Source organism: Bufo bufo, chromosome 3 (genome assembly GCF_905171765.1).
Source record: "Bufo bufo chromosome 3, aBufBuf1.1, whole genome shotgun sequence".
NCBI lineage: Eukaryota > Metazoa > Chordata > Amphibia > Anura > Bufonidae > Bufo > Bufo bufo.
In genome coordinates, this window is record NC_053391.1 from 17,754,786 (window position 1) to 17,774,329 (window position 19,544).

The window sequence follows — 19,544 nt, forward strand, 5'->3', positions numbered from 1 at the left end:
ATTCAATGGGTCCGCAAAAAATAAATAAATGGAAGTTACTCCGCGTGCATTCCGTTTCCGTATGTCCGTTCCACAAAGAGACAGAAGAGGTCATATATAAATGTCCGCATACGGACAATAATAGGACATGTTCTATTAGGGGCCAGTTGTTCCGTTCTGCAAAATACGGAATGCACACGGACGTCAACAGTATATTTTGCGAATCTGGTTTTTTTGAGCACTGCAAAATACATACGGTCGTGTGCATGAGCCCTTAGATGGCAGCTGCAGAAAACCAGGGCTCGCCGATGGAAAACCCGGGATAAATCATCAAAACCGGATCCAGGGAGGACCCCATTCAAAATATAACAGGGGGAGAAATGGAGATGAAGAGTCACTCGGAGAATCATCAGAAGCAGAACACATCAGGCTGGGCCACAGGACCGGTCACATCGGCTTCCGAGGGACCTACCTGGCTCCTAACGTCAGCAGCACCTGAACTATAACCTGTCAGCCAGAATGTTACACCTCAAGGACTCATTAAATGTCTCAGAATATCTTTAGAGCGGTCGGAGCTGCAATCGCAATTCTGCATGTTGTCATTCCTTTGCTGAGCTTCCACCCCTAACACAATGGGAAAGCTCCTTCTCCTAAATCAGATTACTGAACACAGAACGGTGACAAGAGGACACTTCCCAGAATAATGGTCACCAGGACGAGCTCAGTGCAGACACTGAACAAGGAGAAAATGCTGGGAGATTTCAGAGCTAGAGACTGAAGCATGCAGAATGCAGCTCTGTAGTATAATACAGGATGTAACTCAGGATCAGTACAGGATAAGTAATGTATGTACATAGTGACTGCACCAGCAGAATAGTGAGTGCAGCTCTGGAGTATAATACAGGATGTAACTCTGGATCAGTACAGGATAAGTAATGTATGTACATAGTGACTGCACCAGCAGAATAGTGAGTGCAGCTCTGGAGTATAATACAGGATGTAACTCAGTATCAATACAGGTCAAGTAATGTATTGTATGTACACAGTGACTCCACCAGCAGAATAGTGAGTGCAGCTCTGGAGTATAATACAGGATGTAACTCAGGATCAGTATAGGATAAGTAATGTAATATATGTACACAGTGACTGCACCAGCAGAATAGTGAGTGCAGCTCTGGAGTATAATACAGGATGTAACTCAGGATCAGTACAGGATAAGTAATGTATGTACACAGTGACTGCACCAGCAGAATAGTGAGTGCAGCTCTGGAGTATAATACAGGATGTAACTCAGGATCAGTACAGGATAAGTAATGTATGTACACAGTGACTGCACCAGCAGAATAGTGAGTGCAGCTCTGGAGTATAATACAGGATGTAACTCAGGATCAGTACAGGATAAGTAATGTATGTACACAGTGACTGCACCAGCAGAATAGTGAGTGCAGCTCTGGGGTATAATACAGGATGTAACTCAGGATCAGTACAGGATAAGTAATGTATGTACACAGTGACTGCACCAGCAGAATAGTGAGTGCAGCTCTGGAGTATAATACAGGATGTAACTCAGGATCAGTACAGGATAAGTAATGTATGTACACAGTGACTGCACCAGCAGAATAGTGAGTGCAGCTCTGGGGTATAATACAAGATGTAACTCAGGATCAGTATAAATAATGTACAAAGTAGCTACAAATGTTGTGAGCATTATGCAGTAGTAATGGCTTCCACAGGACTATGAGCATAACCAAACACAAGAGACAAGCCACATAATCCCATGCTGTCTCATCCATGCGTCTTATGACATCTTGTATCTCTCTGCATCTAATAAAAGCCGCCGCCGCCAGACAGATCTGAAGACAGTAATGTAGCAATTCTGCACAGTGTCAGCAGGCAGCAGAACGAGTCAGAGCTTTTCAGAAATTAATACATTTGTGTTTAACCTGGCTAACACCAGCGCCACCAGCGATTCTCTCCTACACGGAAATTCCCTGACAAATCTTCTTGATGCTACAACAATAACCTGTTTGTAATGTGAATTCCTCCAAGAATACTTTGACACCTACTTCCCATTTACATGGCTGGAAAGGATTTCAAAAGGCGTTAAGCATAGCCAATGAGACACAATGCAAATGCAGGCAATAAAAGAAGTCAGGATACATTGTAAACCGCAGCAGGAGCGAGGAAACGGCAGGGGGCTGTACGAAGAAGCCGATGCACCATAACCACCCTGTAATCAGCATACACACAACGAATTTTATAAAAGTATAAAAATTCATTCATACCGACATCCTCTCTATGAAAAGCAGCCGGCCCACTAAACTGCCGATCCCCTTAAAGTGAACGTCCAGTCATGAACTCAGAAAGGATACCCGTCTGCACCGATAAGGTAAACTTATCTGCTACTTATTTTCCCCATATCTTGCTTTTTAGGCCATCTCTATTAATGAAGGGCTGCAATCAGTGACTACAGCTGAGCTACAGTGCCCTCAGGGAGTGTGGGGTAGTCTGAGACACACCCCTGTCTCCTGATTGGTTCAGGCTGATACTCTTCCCCCTCCCTCTGTAGTAGCTCCGCCTCTTCAGACTGACTGCTGTGTATAACTCAGCAGACTTCAGAGTGTTGGGAGAGCAGATACCCACGACGACGTCGTGCGGACCGCTATACCACAAGGCGGTATTCAGGGGGTAGAAATAATTGCAAAGACGACTGGTCAAGTATTTTCCGTGCAACACAAGTCTGACCTCTGGTTTTTCTCGCGGACTTGTGGATTGATATACGCCGTGGATCCGCACGTGGAGTAGCCCCCCATTTCAATGTGAATTACCCAGAATGAAATACAGAGCAGATTCCCATTTATATCAATGGGCCGCTAAAGACGAGAAGGTTTCAGAGCAGAATCCACAGCGTGTGAACGCAGCCTTAGAAGTAAACCGCAAACAGGCTCCATACTCGGCAGACGCCTTCATGAAAGCGTCTGGATTTAACCTTCAAAGTCTTCAGAAGCTTCTCTTCACAAGTCTTCAGAGCTGCCTTCAAACGCGCCAGTCTCCTCTCTGTGACCGCTCTAGTCTCTCATCCAGACCAGGCCTTTGATGGAGTGGAACAGGTGCTCCGAGGGTGCCATCTGCAAACACAGGAGGCTGGCGGCCAGGACTGCATAAGGGATGGAAGGTGTCACCGTGCTGGAGTGTAGAGCTTACCCATCCGTGGTCCACACCGTGCTGGAGTGTAGAGGTTACCCATCCGTGGTCCACCCCGTGTCCCAGTGCTGGAGTGTAGAGGTTACCCATCCGTGGTCCACCCCGTGTCACCGTGCTGGAGTGTAGAGGTTACCCATCTGTGGTCCACCCCGTGTCACCGTGCTGGAGTGTAGAGGTTACCCATCCATGGTCCACCCCGTGTCCCTGTGCTGGAGTGTAGAGGTTACCCATCTGTGGTCCACCTCGTGTCCCTGTGCTGGAGTGTAGAGGTTACCCATCCGTGGTCCACCCCGTGTCACAGTGCTGGAGTGTAGAGGTTACTCATCTGTGGTCCACCCCGTGTCACTGTGCTGGAGTGTAGAGGTTACCCATCCGTGGTCCACCCCGTGTCACTGTGCTGGAGTGTAGAGGTTACCCATCTGTGGTCCACCCAGTGTCACTGTGCTGGAGTGTAGAGGTTACCCATCCGTGGTCCACCCCGTGTCACCGTGCTGGAGGTTACCCATGTGTGGTCCACCCCGTGTCCCTGTGCTGGAGTGTAGAGGTTACCCATCCGTGGTCCACCCCGTGTCCCTGTGCTGGAGTGTAGAGGTTACCCATCCGTGGTCCACCCCGTGTCCCTGTGCTGGAGTGTAGAGGTTACCCATCCGTGGTCCACCCCGTGTCCCTGTGCTGGAGTGTAGAGGTTACCCATCCGTGGTCCACCCCGTGTCCCTGTGCTGGAGTGTAGAGGTTACCCATCCGTGGTCCACCCCATGTCCATGTGCTGGAGTGTAGAGGTTACCCATCTGTGGTCCACCCCGTGTCCCTGTGCTGGAGTGTAGAGGTTACCCATCCGTGGTCCACCCCGTGTCCCTGTGCTGGAGTGTAGAGGTTACCCATCTGTGGTCCACCCCGTGTCACTGTCCTGGAGTGTAGAGGTTACCCATCCGTGGTCCACCCTGTGTCACTGTGCTGGAGTGTAGAGGTTACCCATCTGTGGTCCACCCCGTGTCCCTGTGCTGGAGTGTAGAGGTTACCCATCCGTGGTCCACCCCGTGTCCCTGTGCTGGAGTGTAGAGGTTACCCATCCGTGGTCCACCCCGTGTCCCTGTGCTGGAGTGTAGAGGTTACCCATCCGTGGTCCACCCTTATCATGAGCTAGGAATGCAGTCTACTGCTCCCCGTTATCAGCCAGAAGATGCTGATTATAGATGTCTGTTCCCGATCGCAGGATGAGACCAACAGGGTCGTATAGAAGGGGGATCAGTGCTGACAGAACATTGTAACAAACCCTCAGCTATTAGGTCTGCACAGGTGTTCAGCCTCTGAATGTCCCTATTCACTGACGGCAAGCAGATATGTTAAAAGATGGTAAGGAATCAAAATGCAAAGACTGGTGTTTTATCAGCAGCCTCAGCGACAAGTCAGCGGGAGCAAAGAGGTTATTTTATGGCAGTCCACGTGGCAGAATAAAACAATTGTCTTGGGGTTCATTATAAAGAAACTGTCGGGAAACTTCACCTTGCCAATTTTGAAAAATTTAAAAAGTTGCGATTGTGGTGCGAGTCGTGCGACTATGCCACAAAAGTGACGTAAAACCTGAATCAGTCCCAAAGCCTGTTAAAATATATAAAAAAATTAAATAAATGGAAAACCCCTTTAAAATTAGAAAATTTACATAATCAGCTGCAAAAGAAGAAGAAAAAAGTCACTTTCTAGTCATCACAGGCTGCAAAAAAACACCACTACATATCTGGCCATAAATTTCTGCAAAAATATTTAAAGGAGAAACTTCAGCAACGTAACCCGTGTCTATAAACCCCCCCCCCCCCCCCTTTATTAAATCAGAGCGCTCCTCCGACAGACACCATGCCACCAGGTATTGCTGGGATTCGTGTAATACCACATCCGCCCAGTAGTGGCCACTGCAGGAGAACGGTCAGCCTTCTCTGGGCTTTCAGAACCGATCCCAGGGATCGGCTTCATTCCATAAAGGTTTTTCACGTTAGGACTTCACCGACTACTGGGGGAGGGGCCATTTTTTGGCCATAAATCTCCGTCTGATGTTCCGTTCCTCCGTTATAGTCGCCATGTAGCAGGCAGCGCACAAAGGGACCAATAACCAATTTTTCAATTTATTTTTTATAGCTTACCAGCATGTGGGGGGAGCGGGGGGCGCACGGTTCTTACAATTCAGAACAAAAGCCATGTCGGGTCTGGCCAGCGTAAAAGACCTCGCGAGCCTCGACTTCTGACAACTTCTGAACAAGTGCAAAGGGAAACACAAGACCCTCCCCAATTACAGAGGGGACCCCCACGACTTTTAAGAAAGGGAGACTTCAAGCCAAGACGATGCGAGAGGAGATGAATGCAGTAATGGGCCCTGGATGGAGGGGGCGAGACCTTTCTACAGCAATTACTGCACAAGTACGGGCACTCGGGCTGGCAGGGTGGGCTTCAGGGGGCAGAGGGGACAAGCCCACCCTCCCCCCTCACCTGTGCCAGGGTGTCTATAGGCAAGCAACTAAACAAACAAGTCTCAGGAGGGGGCGAGCAGCCCCCACGGCAAACAGAGGCTTACAGCATCCTCCATGTTTACTCACCCTTTCAAGTCAAAGGGCAATTTCCATGGATTTCTACCTTTTTTTTCTTTTCTTTCCGGAAATCTAGTCATTTGAGCCATCGACCGCCTGTCACCCAACTTTCCACAGACTCAGAATGGCACATACATTTTATTGCTATGCAGTTATACCACTGCCTGTGTGTCAGTCTCCACTGGCATTCTGACATTCTATTCATCTGCAGCGGGAGGCACACAGTCAATGCAATATTAGCCACAAGAACTTGTAGGATTGAGCAAGCGTACATGCTGGGAGTTGTAGTTTCACAACAACTGGAGTGCCAAAAGGTTGCCGAGCCCTGGAATAGGGGGTATGAGATTGGTGCGGGTCTGACCGCCTGGGAAGCCCGTGGGTCTCTAGCATCGGATGCCCCGCAGTTTATACGGAACATAAAGTACACGCCGATCCAGGTGCGGGTCCGCACGAAAAACCTGCCTGTGAACATGCGCTGTGTCAGGGGCCAGCAACGTTTGGCATTCCAGCTGCTGTAAAAACTACAACTCCCAGCATGCACTCTTGCAATCCCCATAGAAGTGAATGAAGCATGCTGGGAGTTGTAGTTTCAGGACAGCTGGAGTGGCCCCATGTCATTTCTTTATTTTTCCCCCTTTTGGCTTTAGCTCCAAATATTGCCACAAAACTGACACAATTTGGGGCAGACTTTTACTTAAAGGGGCGCTCTGGGCTACAGATGAGGATAGGTCGTCGGTATCGGATCGGTGGGGGGGGGCGTCCCCAATCACCCCTGCCATTAAACTGCTTTCAGGCTACTCCGCTGGGCCGGAGCAGGAGCAAAAGGCTCTGTAAACGGTGTCCTTTCTGGCTCTCACTTAAATGGTGGCCGAGCTGCAGTACCGGGGCGCGGCCACTATACAGGGGAAGGCGCTGTCTGCCGTCTGCTCCATACACTGTATAGTTTCCAATGCCATGACAGCCAGACCCCACTGATCGGTTGGGGGTGCCAGGTGTCAGACCCCCACCAATCTGATGCCGATGACCTCCTGGTAACCGCTGCGGCCAGCGATTTGTAGAGCGCTACCATTTCCACGTTAAAAGACCAGAAAGTACAGACTGGCAGAGGTGCCCCGCCACCAGCAATAAGGGAGCGGTGAGGACAGCTCCTTCCGACAACTCTCACCTAATGTGAAAATTGGTGGAGTAAAGGCTTTAGTGTATCGTCGGCCGAACCCGCCAGTCTAATGTGAGCGGGGGGCTCCCGACAGACAACGCAGCGGAGACCATCCATTGTCAGAAGCGTCCGGCACCAGCTTTATCCCCGAACCACAAGTGTGTGTATGGGGGTTGTCGGGAGAGATGCCGATGGCCGCCTTAAGAGGCTCAGTCTGTCTGACAACCCTGACTTCACTCTCCTCTAATAATAGGGGGGGGGGGGGGCGGGGATTCAAAAATAATAGAACTCTTAGTACCCGGCCGGCGGGGGGAAGCTTTGATCACCGGAGCACAGGACACACAATGGAAGAGACTGTCTACAAAGTTTCTTTGTTCATTCATCCACCTTTACAAGCCTCACCAAGTCAATAGGTGTAGGACCCCGGCACCTGCATGACCGATAACCCGGACCACACACCTGCCACGCAGGTTCACCATCTGTGGCATCCAGATAGTGAATGGGATACAGACGGTAAACTGGGATTCTGCTTTAGCTTTTTATTACTTTAGGTATAAACTGTTATCGGGTCAGAGCTCCGCTTTTCTAATACCGACCCCAAATCCCTTCCGAGCTCGGAATAAGATTTGTCTGTCTGCAGCCGCCACTAGGGGGAGCTTTGGCGCTTAGTGCACACACTGTATACACTAACCCCTTAAGGACCTCCGCCGTATATGTACAGCAGAAGTCCGGTCCCTAAACATGGCGCCCACTCGCACGTGCAGCGGGCGCCATAGCCACCGGGTTTCTGTTATTTTAAATAGCAGAGACCCACGGCACATGTATATGCGGATCAGCCATAAGGCTGATGGTATACACTTTACCCTTCAGATGCAGTGGTCAAATGTGACCACGGCATCAGAGCAGTCCGGAAGGGAAAGTCGCACGCTTCTGCTCCGGTAACAGCGTTCCCCGACTGAGATCAGGGAACCTGTTACATGCCTGAAATAGAGCAGGCTTCGGTGTCTATTTCAGGAATATACCAATACAGGCCACTAGGTGGCAGCACTGCATTGTTATATTTCAAATGAAGTATTCAATGATGGATATTTTGCCATCAATGAACACAATGGGCAATCTGAATCCAACGTCGTTCACAAGATTCGCCACTTCATTCCCCATTATGGGCAGAGGCACAAGGCCGGCTAGATGTACGGGCCAGCACATGCGCATTAAATGCTCTTGTGCCTCTGCCCATAATGGGGAATGAAGTGCGCAGCCGCGGCGAATCTTGAGAACGGCGCTGTATTTCTGAAGAACCTAGGGCGGACCGGAGGGGTTTCTTATGAAAAGCGACGAGGGGCCTGGGCACTGGCCGCTTGACCGCCCCCCCTGGGCACCTTCAGAACCTAATTAACATATTGAATAAGAGTGTTTTTTAGCGAAAATAAGCGACGGACAGCTATACGGTAAGTAGCATTCCAATATGGGGACTATAATGCAGATCATCGTGTTCTATAATGGTCAGTTTAGGTGAAAGACTCCCTTTAATATACAATATTAATAGCATACGAAAATCGGCGTAACGTGAAAAAATAAAAACTGCCAATTTGCCATTTTTTGTCACTTTACCCAATAATTTTTTTTATAGAAAATGATCAAAAAGGCGCACACACTTCAAATGGGTATCACTGAAAAGAACAGATCGTCCCGCAAAAAATTAGCCCTCACACAACTGCAAAAAAGTTATAGCGGTCAGAATACGGTTATAAAAATATATTTTTTTTTTTCCTCAAAAGGCTTTAATTTATTAATTTTTTTTAAGAAAAATAATACAAGTGTGGCATCGCTGTAACTGCATAGTTTACAGTGTAAAAAATAAAAAAAAATAAAAACCTTTATCAGAATTGCATTTTTTCCCCAAATCTACCCCATTTGGAATTTTTTCCCCCCGCTTCCTACTACATGGCATGCAACCGTAAATGGTGCCATTAGAAAGTACAACTTGTCCCGCAAAATATAAGCCCTCATAAGGCTATGTAAATGGGAAAAAAAAATTAGGACTCTGGGAAGGCGGGGAGTCAAAAACGAAAATGCTAAAATTTTAAATCTCAGGGTCCTGAAGGGGTTAAACACAAATACATACAGAAAGCTCCCCCTAGTGGTGGTTATAGGCAGTCAGAATTGTATTATTTAGCAGTATGGGAGCCGGGCGCTGCGGCTGTTCCGTTTGGGTTGACGATTGCATTTCATTCAGTGAGGCGACTGCTATTATGCGCGACCAAACGACTGGACCGACCTTCACCAAATTTGGCACACAGGTACATCGGGTGTCCGGGAAGGATTTAGACCGGGTCTCAGCTCTCTAGGACGTACCCTTCCTGAGATATTCCCAAAAAATGACCTGCATTCATATCCCAACTGCTATACACACACAGTCACATGTCCCTTATCAGCCAATAGAAGCTCGCAGGCCTGTAGTCTCCACATACACACAGTTTTACTCCAGGTTTCTCTAACCACCCAGCCATTTTTCTTCACTGCTCTAGGTCTGCTTTGGGCTAGGGATACACGACACATAGGGCACAACTTCACTGCTACATGTGGCGCGCGAAAATTTTTGATAGTCTTTGGTGTTGCACGGCGACAGTCGCAGAAAAATCCACCTTGGATGGTCGCAGCGTGTCACATGTTGCAGTGCAACACCATAGACTATCATTATAAAAATTGTTGTGCGCCATCAATGTCGCGCAACACATGTAGCAGTGCAGTTGTGCCCCAAGTGTCGTGCGACTTGTTGTCGTTGTGCAGCCCTAGCCTAAAGCCAACCTACAGCAGTGAAGAAAAATGGCTGGGTTGTTATGGAAACCTGGAGTAAAACTGTGTATATGTGGAGACTAAGCCTGCGAGCACCCGACCGGAAAACACAGGCCCCCCGAATAGGGCACACCCGACCGGAAAACACAGGCCCCCCGAATAGGGCGCACCCAACCGGAAAACACAGGCCCCCCGAATAGGGCGCACCCAACCGGAAAACACAGGCCCCCCGAATAGGGCGCACCCGACCGGAAAACACAGGCCCCCCGAATACAGCGCGCTCCACCAGCCCAGGGCGACATCTCTCCTCACAATCGATATTCCTAGCACTAGAGAGCAGTAAACAGGACATTCTGCGGGAGAGTAAGAGTGCGGCCCCAGGTCTCAGCACGGCTCGGCGACGGCTCGCGGGCGCTGCCAGTGTACCTCCGCGCTCGTCTCATAGGCGGCCTGGGAGCAGAAGATGCATGTCTGATCTCTTTACAAGCTCCATTTTGGGTTCTTATGAACCAACTGAGACCAGAAAATTGTTGTTAAAAGGTTTCCAGACCAATATACTCTGCAAGCGCTCAGCGCGGTCGTCTGCGGCGGGAGCAGATATAAAACACGCGCAGGTTGCAATGGGGCCCCTAAGGATAGGGAACCACACACACACGTACGTGGTGTAAACCCGAGCTGCACCCCAATGCAGGAGGAGCAGGGCTGGTGAATACTGGGCTGTGCTGATCTGGAGGACAGGCCATTAATATGGAAGGACTAGAAAAAAAGGTGCCGCATGTGCAGTACCACATGCAACCACATGGAAAAGGGGGGCGCAGTTGCTGCAAAAAAATAAAAATCAGATTCTAGTTTCTTACACCATAAAACCCCTTATATGTAGAGAGATGCCCAATTAAAGGGGTTTTCTGGGATGTTCATATTGATGACCTCATAATTGATGGCTTATTGTGAGGCTAGCTCAGGCAGCTCCGTGACCACTTGGCTTAAAAAATCATTATAACCGGAAAACCCCTTTAAGGACCCATCTACACGGGGGACACGTGTGGCGGATGTTTCACAGCAGCACTCATCTGCGCGGACTGACACGTGATGCGGGTATTAAAGAAGCACCCCACCAATGTTAGTACGGTACCTGGAGCGGAGGCGTTGTGGGCTCCGTCCCTCCGCACACAAGACGACGTTACGTGGAGTCGGAGTGCTTCTTGAAAACCTACAGTAAAATACTGAAAACTAAACAAAAAAAACTGGCGCTGTTTTCTGCGTTTTTTGGGGCCACGGCACGCTGGGGGGTTATATCCACAGGGCTCTCTATATGCCTGTGCTTTTTTTCTTTCCACAAGCATTTTAAAAAGCGCGCGTGTGAACGAGCACAAAGAGGCAGAGGGAAGATGAAGGAAATCAGCGGAAAGAGGCGCCAAACCGCTCGGATTCCTTTTTACGAATGAACATTGTAATCGGCTCCATGAGTCACGGGGCGAGTCACCCGTAAGAGCCACCCACCTCTGCCCTGCTACCTGCAGCCGAGAGCGACGCCGATTAACCCCTTCCTGCAGGTGGACCTACCTGGACATCCGAACTCCTCAATAGGGCGCATGCCCCGGGTCTGGCCATCCACTACAGCAAGGATCAGCAACAGCCGACTGTTCTGACACTACAACTCCCAGAATCCTCCTGTCACTTCTATAGGAGTTACAAAAACAGCCAAGTATGTGTGCATGCTGGGAGTTGTAGTTTCACGGCAGCCGCACTATAGGCGCCACTGATTTAGGTGGGACCGGCCGACCATCTACTGTTTAAGGGGCCCCCAGTGGCAATTGGTGGGGTTAAGGGGGGAAAAGGAGTGGGCATATGAATTTCAACATGCCTGATCCTCTTGGCGAGATAAGCTGCCTCCAGGAGCAGTTTACTCACTCCGTCCCATTCACAACACATGCACCTTCAGCGGAGCCGAGCATACATGTGCACGGGGGGGCGGAGCAATGCATGACCTGCTTTAGGTCACGCCTGGGTTCACATGTAGCGGAGGTGCTGCCGATTTTCTATTGTGGAATCCCCAGTGTATGATCTGCGACATGTCAGTTTAGGCCTCATGCGTACGTCTGTGTGCATGCTGCTCTTGCAGAACCGGGCTGCCCGATTTGGATTACCTCCGTGTCATGTCCGCTTTTTTTAAAATTTTCCCAGACCCATAAAAATAAATGCAGATCTTGCCCTGGGTCGGCCGCAGAACCCAATCCCGTTTGACACCCCCTGGCGATGTACCCCAATATTCTGCCTGTCGGTTTACACTGCCGGATGATGATGCCTGGAAAGTCTGAGAATCCCGAAAAAACGCCACATGCAATATAAAAAAAATATAAAAAATAAATCATATACGGTATAATTGTCACCGCAATTACCGCAGGAAACTAAATCCCACAACGCAGGGACCGCTGCCTGCAAAATATAAAAACTACAACCCCGTCCGGAGAACTACAGGTCACAGCAGGGAGATTTCAGGAGCTGAACTGGCTGAGCACTGGTTTGTCGGGATCATACTGGGGACAGGACGGAGGAGGAGGAGGCCCGGGGCCCTGGAGCACATGGGCCGCACACTAGATGTACACAGGGAGGAGCGGCTGTAATTACTATACATGAGGCCGGAGAGCGGCGCCATTACAATAATGTCCTCCTCCTCCTGCACCCGACGACATGTTTATTCAAATCAGGCCGTGCCAGGGAGCAGAGCCTCCCTCCTCATTAACCCTCCGCCTGCCGCCCTCTGCTCCTCCATTGTCTGCTGCTGACCCTCTGCTGTATCATTAACCCTCTGGCTGCTGCTGCAACCTCCTCTTCATCACTATTAACCCCCTGCTTGACGCTGCAGCTTCTGGCTCAGCAAAATCCATTCTGCAGCAGCCCCTAACCATTAACCTGCTGCAACCCCTGTGCCGGCTGCTGCAACACCTGCTCCCTAATCCACTGCACCATGATTAACCGGCTACTGCTGCAGCCCCACTGTTATTAACCCTCCGCCGGCCACTGCACCACTATGATTAACCCTCTGCCGGCCCCTGCTGCACCACTATGATTAACCCTCTGCCGGCCGCTGCTGCACCACTATTAACCCTCTGCTGGCCGCTGCAGCACCACTATTAACCCTCTGCCGACCGCTGCACCACTATGATTAACTCTCCGCCGGCCACTGCACCACTATGATTAAGCCTCCGCCAGCCACTGCAACCGCTGCCCCACTATTAACCCTCTGCCTGCTGCTGCAACCACTATTAACCCTCTGCCGACCACTGCTGCACCATTATTAACTCTCTGCTGCACCACTATTATTAACCGCCTGCTGCACAACTATTAACCCTCCGCTGGCTACTGCTGCAACACCTGCTCCCTAATCCACTGCCAGCTGCAACATTATTAACCAGCACCACTGTTATTAACCCTCTGCCTGCAACCACTATTAACCCTCCTCTGGCCACCACTGCACTACTACTATTAACCCTTCGTTAGCCGCTGATGCACCACTATTAACCCACTGTTGGATGAAACACACCACACAACCAGCATTGTGAATCCGTCCACTGAAGCTCGGTCACTACCACCGTGGGCTCGACCATCACAAGTCTATTACCAAGTGTGACCGCCGTGGCCCTGCCTCAGCCACAGGCAGCGATTTACTGCAAAATAAACAATACCAGAAAATAAAAGCTTTCTTCTATCCGCAGCTTCTAAACACAACTCTGCATGACATGGTGTCCACAAGAGGAAATATTCAGAGGTCCTAGAGCCACGTCTTGGTCACCCCTGGTCCTGGCAGAACTGTGGAGCCACCAACAAGGGCCTCACATCGGCTTTAAAAGGGAAGAAAAACTGGAAGTTCTAATAAATCCAGACAGAATCCAAACGCCGCGACATATAAAAACGGTCCAGATGACGACGTGCGGTAGACACGCGTCACATAAGACGCAGGAAACAGACCTCCTGCACAGTCAGACCACGCGGGGCCCCCCTCCTATACACAGTCCTGAGGCCCCGCCGCCCTTACAGGTTCCCTCGGTCGTATATAGTGGATGCTACAGAACAGTGCGGGAAGTTTGTCACCGGCTGCATTACCGCGGCGGATATCCTCGCTCCTGGCGGACACAGCAGGGGCCTCATTTTAATTACGGGTTGTCAGATTTCGCTCAACAAAAGCAAAAAGCCAACCTATTATTTTGCTAATAAAAGGGTAAGCAGAGTTCCAAGGTCACCGCCAACGACCAGCGCGTCATCCATCCTCGTTACAGGCACACACGGCCATTTTATTATTAGACGCAGGCGCATGGCCAGGCTGGCGCTATAGAGGGATTTATGAGGCCTGCAGCACATCGCACCAGGCTGGTGGAATAGAGAGATTCATGAGGCCTGCAGCACATCGCACCAGGCTGGTGGTATAGAGAGATTCATGAGGCCTGCAGCACATTGCACCAGGCTGGCGCTATAGAGGGATTCATGAGGCCTGCAGCACATCGCACCAGGATGGCGGTATAGAGATTCATAGGATGTGCAGCACATCCCACCAGGCTGGCACTGCTATGGAGGGATTCATGAGGCCTGCAGCACATTGCACCAGGCTGGCGCTATAGAGGGATTCATGAGGCCTGCAGCACATCGCACCAGGATGGCGGTATAGAGATTCATAGGATGTGCAGCACATCCCACCAGGCTGGCACTGCTATGGAGGGATTCATGAGGCCTGCAGCACATCGCACCAGGCTGGCACTGATATGGAGGGATTAATGAGGCCTGCAGCACATCGCACTAGGCTGGCACTGCTATGGAGGGATTCATGAGGCCTGCAGCACATTGCATTAGGTTACGGATTTTTTGTTTTTGTTAGTTTTTTTTGCCTCGAGGTTCACCAAGAATTGATAACTCCATGAAATGATGAATTGGTCATCGAAGGGTCATTCTCTTCTAGAACATATCCAATTTATACCGTGAGTAAAAGGTAATAACGGCTGCCAGGACAGACCCCATAGGGGCGGTTGCTCAGCTTTTCATAGACCCCCATTGGCGACGGTCTCCTGAGTTATGCAGCCTTTTTCTCTCTCTCTCTCCTACTGTCCTGTCAGTCTACACTTTGTTCCTGGTATTCAGTTCATGAAGCAGGAGGCTCAGGATGAACACTGCAACAGGCGGAAATGTGTTGGAGCACATGGATTAGCGGGAGGATGCAGGAGAGGCAATTCTGCAATGTATGGAGCCTCCTGAATAAACAGCTCCTTACAATGCGGCACGGACCCCAATAAGAGGGAATTCGGATGCAGCGGAATTTTCCATTCACCTGAATTTCGGATTCTGCAGAGGAATGGGACGGATCGCCATTTGCAGAAATCTCTACAACAAACCTGCCGCCTTTGAAGAGACCCTTAAAATGACACACGTTACTGGGAAGCAATAATAACGGCGTCAGCGGGCGGCGTGTACTGATCTATAATCCCGCGCTGCAGCCGCCCCCGCCATGGACAGTAGATGCCCGCTGTCAGAGACGCATCAAAGGAGCGAGGCTCTGAACACCCGTCTGTCGCCTGCGCCGGTCCATACAGCAGGCCCGGGCCTAAATACGAGGAGACGTTACCGCTACGTGAGCAGACGACATAAAATAAAAAAAGTACAAACCTGTCATACAAAAGGCTATAATAAATGGCAAGATCAGGTTGTCAAAGGACTGCTGCCCAGAAGGAAGGGGTTAATGAAATACTGACCCCCCCCCCAGTTTGATGCTGAAGTTAAAGCATGGTGGACCCCCAGGATAAAACCGCCAACCCCTCACTTTATGAACAAGGTGCTACGAAAGAAATAAAACTTGTCAATTAATATTACATAGACGTTGCATTTGGGGCTTTTTTTTATGTTTTTTTCCGCCCCATCTACATCACAAAGCGATAAATCCCGGAGCCGGGCGCTTTCACATAATATAACAGAAATGGTACGCTGTGACCTCTGACCCGCACCGAAAAGCCACCCCTTTGTCCCAGTGATTTCAGCACACGACAACATAGAAGCTATTAATTACAGCTCAGCCATTTACGGGGCTGGATACGCCGCGCTCGGCCTGGAAACGATGGGATTTGTCTTCTTTTTTTTTGCTTTTTTCTTTTACAGGTTCCTACATGTCTCCCCCCCCCCCCCTCCCCGAATGTCATCCATGCGGCTAAAGCTTTGTTGTAATGTACTGGTTACTGGTGGAACTGGGAACGCCCCATACAAGAGAGAAGGTGGAGGGAGAGAGACGAGACTGGGCCACTTAAAAAAAAAAAAAAAAATTGCATTAAACGCTTCATGTGTTACCTCCACCGGCCCAAAACATTACCCCACAGACCCCTAATGGCAGAGCAGTCCTCCCCTCTGACCGGCGCACCACAGGGAACCAGCGGCTACGGGGTTATTCAGGAGACTTGTGGTCCCTTTAAAAAGTATGCTAAACCTGGAGCACGGAAATGAATATGTAAAGTAAGAGGGACCAGGGGGAGGACATGCGGGGAAGAGAGAGGGAACGGCCAGGACCTGTCAGAGGCACACAGCACACCCCCCCCCAGCCTGCAGAATAAGGACATGAACGTCCCGGCCGGACAAACCAAACTAAAATACAGACGGTAAGAAATAACATTCTGAGAGCTAATAATGAGCTGATAGAACTGGAAATAAATAAAAAATACTTAATAAAAAAAAATAATAATAATTCTGAGAGCTAATGAGCAGGTAAACAAAAAATACTTAAAAAATAAATTCTACAGCTAAATACTTAAATAATATTTCTGAGAGCTAATGAGCAGACAAAAATATGTAAAAATAAAAAATAAAAATCTAGGCGCTAATAATGAGTAGGTAGAAAAAAAATTATAATAATAAAAATCCAAGCGCGAATAAGGAGCAACTAGAAAATCTAAAATACTTTCTAGAAATGTAACTTTCTTTTTCAAGGTCACCAATAACCTGGACATTTAGGACAAGGCGGCGTCTTACTGCGCAAATCTAATGGAGGTCGTAATAAATAAATAAATATATATATTATCAACATCAGGTATCAGTTTGTAGCAAATTTGGCAATTTCCTCCATTCAAGTCAACACCGCGCTATCAATCTACAAATACCATGTAATACAGTGTGGCGGTATACGGCACAATATACGCTCCGCGCACTGGACGGGTCACCCCCAGTATAGAACACCCTGCGCCAGAGCAGGACGGCAAAGGTTAAAAACACAACCAAGCACCAACATCAACACCAAAACGCCCGCGCTCGTCTACTCCCCATATTGTACCTGGACCCCCCCCCCCATTTATCAAAAAATTATTTCACAAACATTATGTCATGAGGAAGAGCGCCAGATGGAAATATCCGAATGTGTACCCCACACTGGTACAGGTAGGTGCCCCAGGTACAACACATATACAGGATATAATAGAGGATACATATAGGATATAATATAGGATACAGATATAACACAGGATACATATAGGATATAATATAGGATACATGTAGGATATAATAGAGGATACAGATATAACACAGGATACATATAGGATATAATATAGGATACATGTAGGATATAATAGAGGATACAGATATAACATAGGATATAATAGAGGATACAGATATAACACATGATACATATAGGATATAATAGAGGATACAGATATAACATAGGATACGAGTATTGGCCAACGCTGCCTCCCACAGCGCGCCGGAGGCCTGGCGGCAGGTACGAGCGAGGCAGACGGGGAGGGGCAGGACATTTCGGGATAATTAGGGGAATATTAATGGTGGTAATAATGAGGAGGGGGCAGATAGGTCATGGGAGGGGTGATCGGCCTGCATTACTAATAATGAGGAGGGGAAGGCGCCGGGGGCGAAGGCCGAGGCTTCATTCTATATGAGATGCAGGCAGAAGAGGGCGAATACCACAACACCGCAGGTTTACATTTTCATTTTTTTTATTTTTTTTTAAGCGCCCGGTATTGATTTTCAGCCCTGGGATTTATTTCTTTATTTTTGCCATTTTGGCTGAAAAAGCGACAGCACAAACAACGTAGGAAACGCACAACGATGTAACGGGGGGATGATGGGAGTTATCCTGCAGTCAGGACTACTGATAATGGCAGGTCATATATAAATTCCACAGCCCCTATATGAATAAGGAGTCAGTATATATTATACCGCCCCTATATAAATGAGGTCAGTATATATGTATACATCACCTATATGTATGGCTATATCTAGTCAGTATATAGAAGCAGTATACAGGGGCTCAGGATATACAGGCAGTAGGTTTATTATACAGCCCCTATATGAATGAGGTCAGTACAGTCCCTGTATCAGGATCAGTACATATACACACAGCCTATAAGGGGCTCAGTATATTTGTATTATACATTATCTATATGAATGAGGTCAGTATATATATATATACACACACACACACAGCACAGCCTATAGCCGGGGCTCAGTATATATACAGGGCTCAGTATACAGATGTCAGTATATATATACACATTGCACAGTATACAGGGCTCAGTATATATACAGATGTCAGTATATACACACACTGCACAGTATACACATTGATCAGTATATATATATATATACACATTGCTAAGTATATAGATGTCAGTATATATATATATATATATATACACACACTGCACAGTATACAGGGCTCAGTATATATACACATTGCTCAGTATACAGGGCTCAGTATATATATATATATATATATATACACACACTGCACAGTATACACATTGCTCAGTATATATATACACATTGCACAGTATATACAGGGCTCAGTATATATACACACATTGCACAGTATATACAGATGTCAGTATATATACACATTGCTCAGTATATATATATATATATATATATATATATATATATATATATATACACACACACACTGCACAGTATACACATTGCTCAGTATATATACACACATTGCACAGTATATACAGATGTCAGTGTATATATATATATATATATATACACATTGCTCAGTATACAGGGCTCAGTATATATATATATATACACACACACTGCACAGTATACACATTGCTCAGTATATATATATATATATACACACTGCACAGTATATACAGGGCTCAGTATATATACACATTGCTCAGTATATAGATGTCAGTATATATACACATTGCTCGGTATTTCGGCTGCCGGCCGGGGCGCCTATAGCCGGGGCTCCTCTATAGGTGACTGCGAGGCTCCGCTCTCATTGTTCCCGGGGGCCCCTCTGGCCCCTCGGTCCCCGCACAGCGGGCAGTAGGTGAGGGCTGCTATCCTCCTCCGCCGCTCCTGCCTCCTCTCTCCCCGGGATCCGGTGCAGTTACCGTCCTCCCCCCACCCCTGACGTTAATTATAATAATCCGGAGTACTAATAAATTATGCTAAGTCGCCCGTGTGTGTATGAATATGAATATGTAAAACGCGGTAATGATTACCTGCTGCCGCTGCTGCTGAACTCTCATCTTGACTCGCTGCTCCTCCGTCCGCCATTTTGAATATTTTAACCAAAATCGCCCGGCCGCTAATCCCTCCCCCTCCCCCCCCGCGCGGCCCCTCCTCCCCGCTGCTGAGGAGAATTTTTTTTTTCTTTCTACTCAATGTGCTTTATTTAAAACAGACACGTGTTCCAGCTTTAGCTCCGCCCACAGCCGTTGTCAGTCAGGCAGGCTGGGGCTGCAGGTGCTCGGAGGTGGGTGGGGCTTGCTCGCTACGGACTATGAGGTCAGGGGGAAAGGAGCCTGCGCGCATGCGCGGAGGAGCAGGCAGGTGGTTGTGAG

The 19,544-nt window shown here is 48.5% G+C and overlaps 1 protein-coding gene across 3 annotated transcripts in view; it reads right to left on the reverse strand.

The window, feature by feature from the left end:
- Positions 1-19,243, reverse strand: part of POU2F1 (POU class 2 homeobox 1) — a 106,245-nt gene extending 87,002 nt beyond the window's left edge. For all 3 annotated transcript variants that reach the window (XM_040422928.1, XM_040422927.1, XM_040422926.1), the window contains exon 1: positions 19,203-19,243. The gene's annotated coding sequence lies outside the window, so the exon portion shown is untranslated. The remainder of the gene's footprint in view (positions 1-19,202) is intronic.
- Positions 19,244-19,544: the final 301 nt, after the last annotated feature.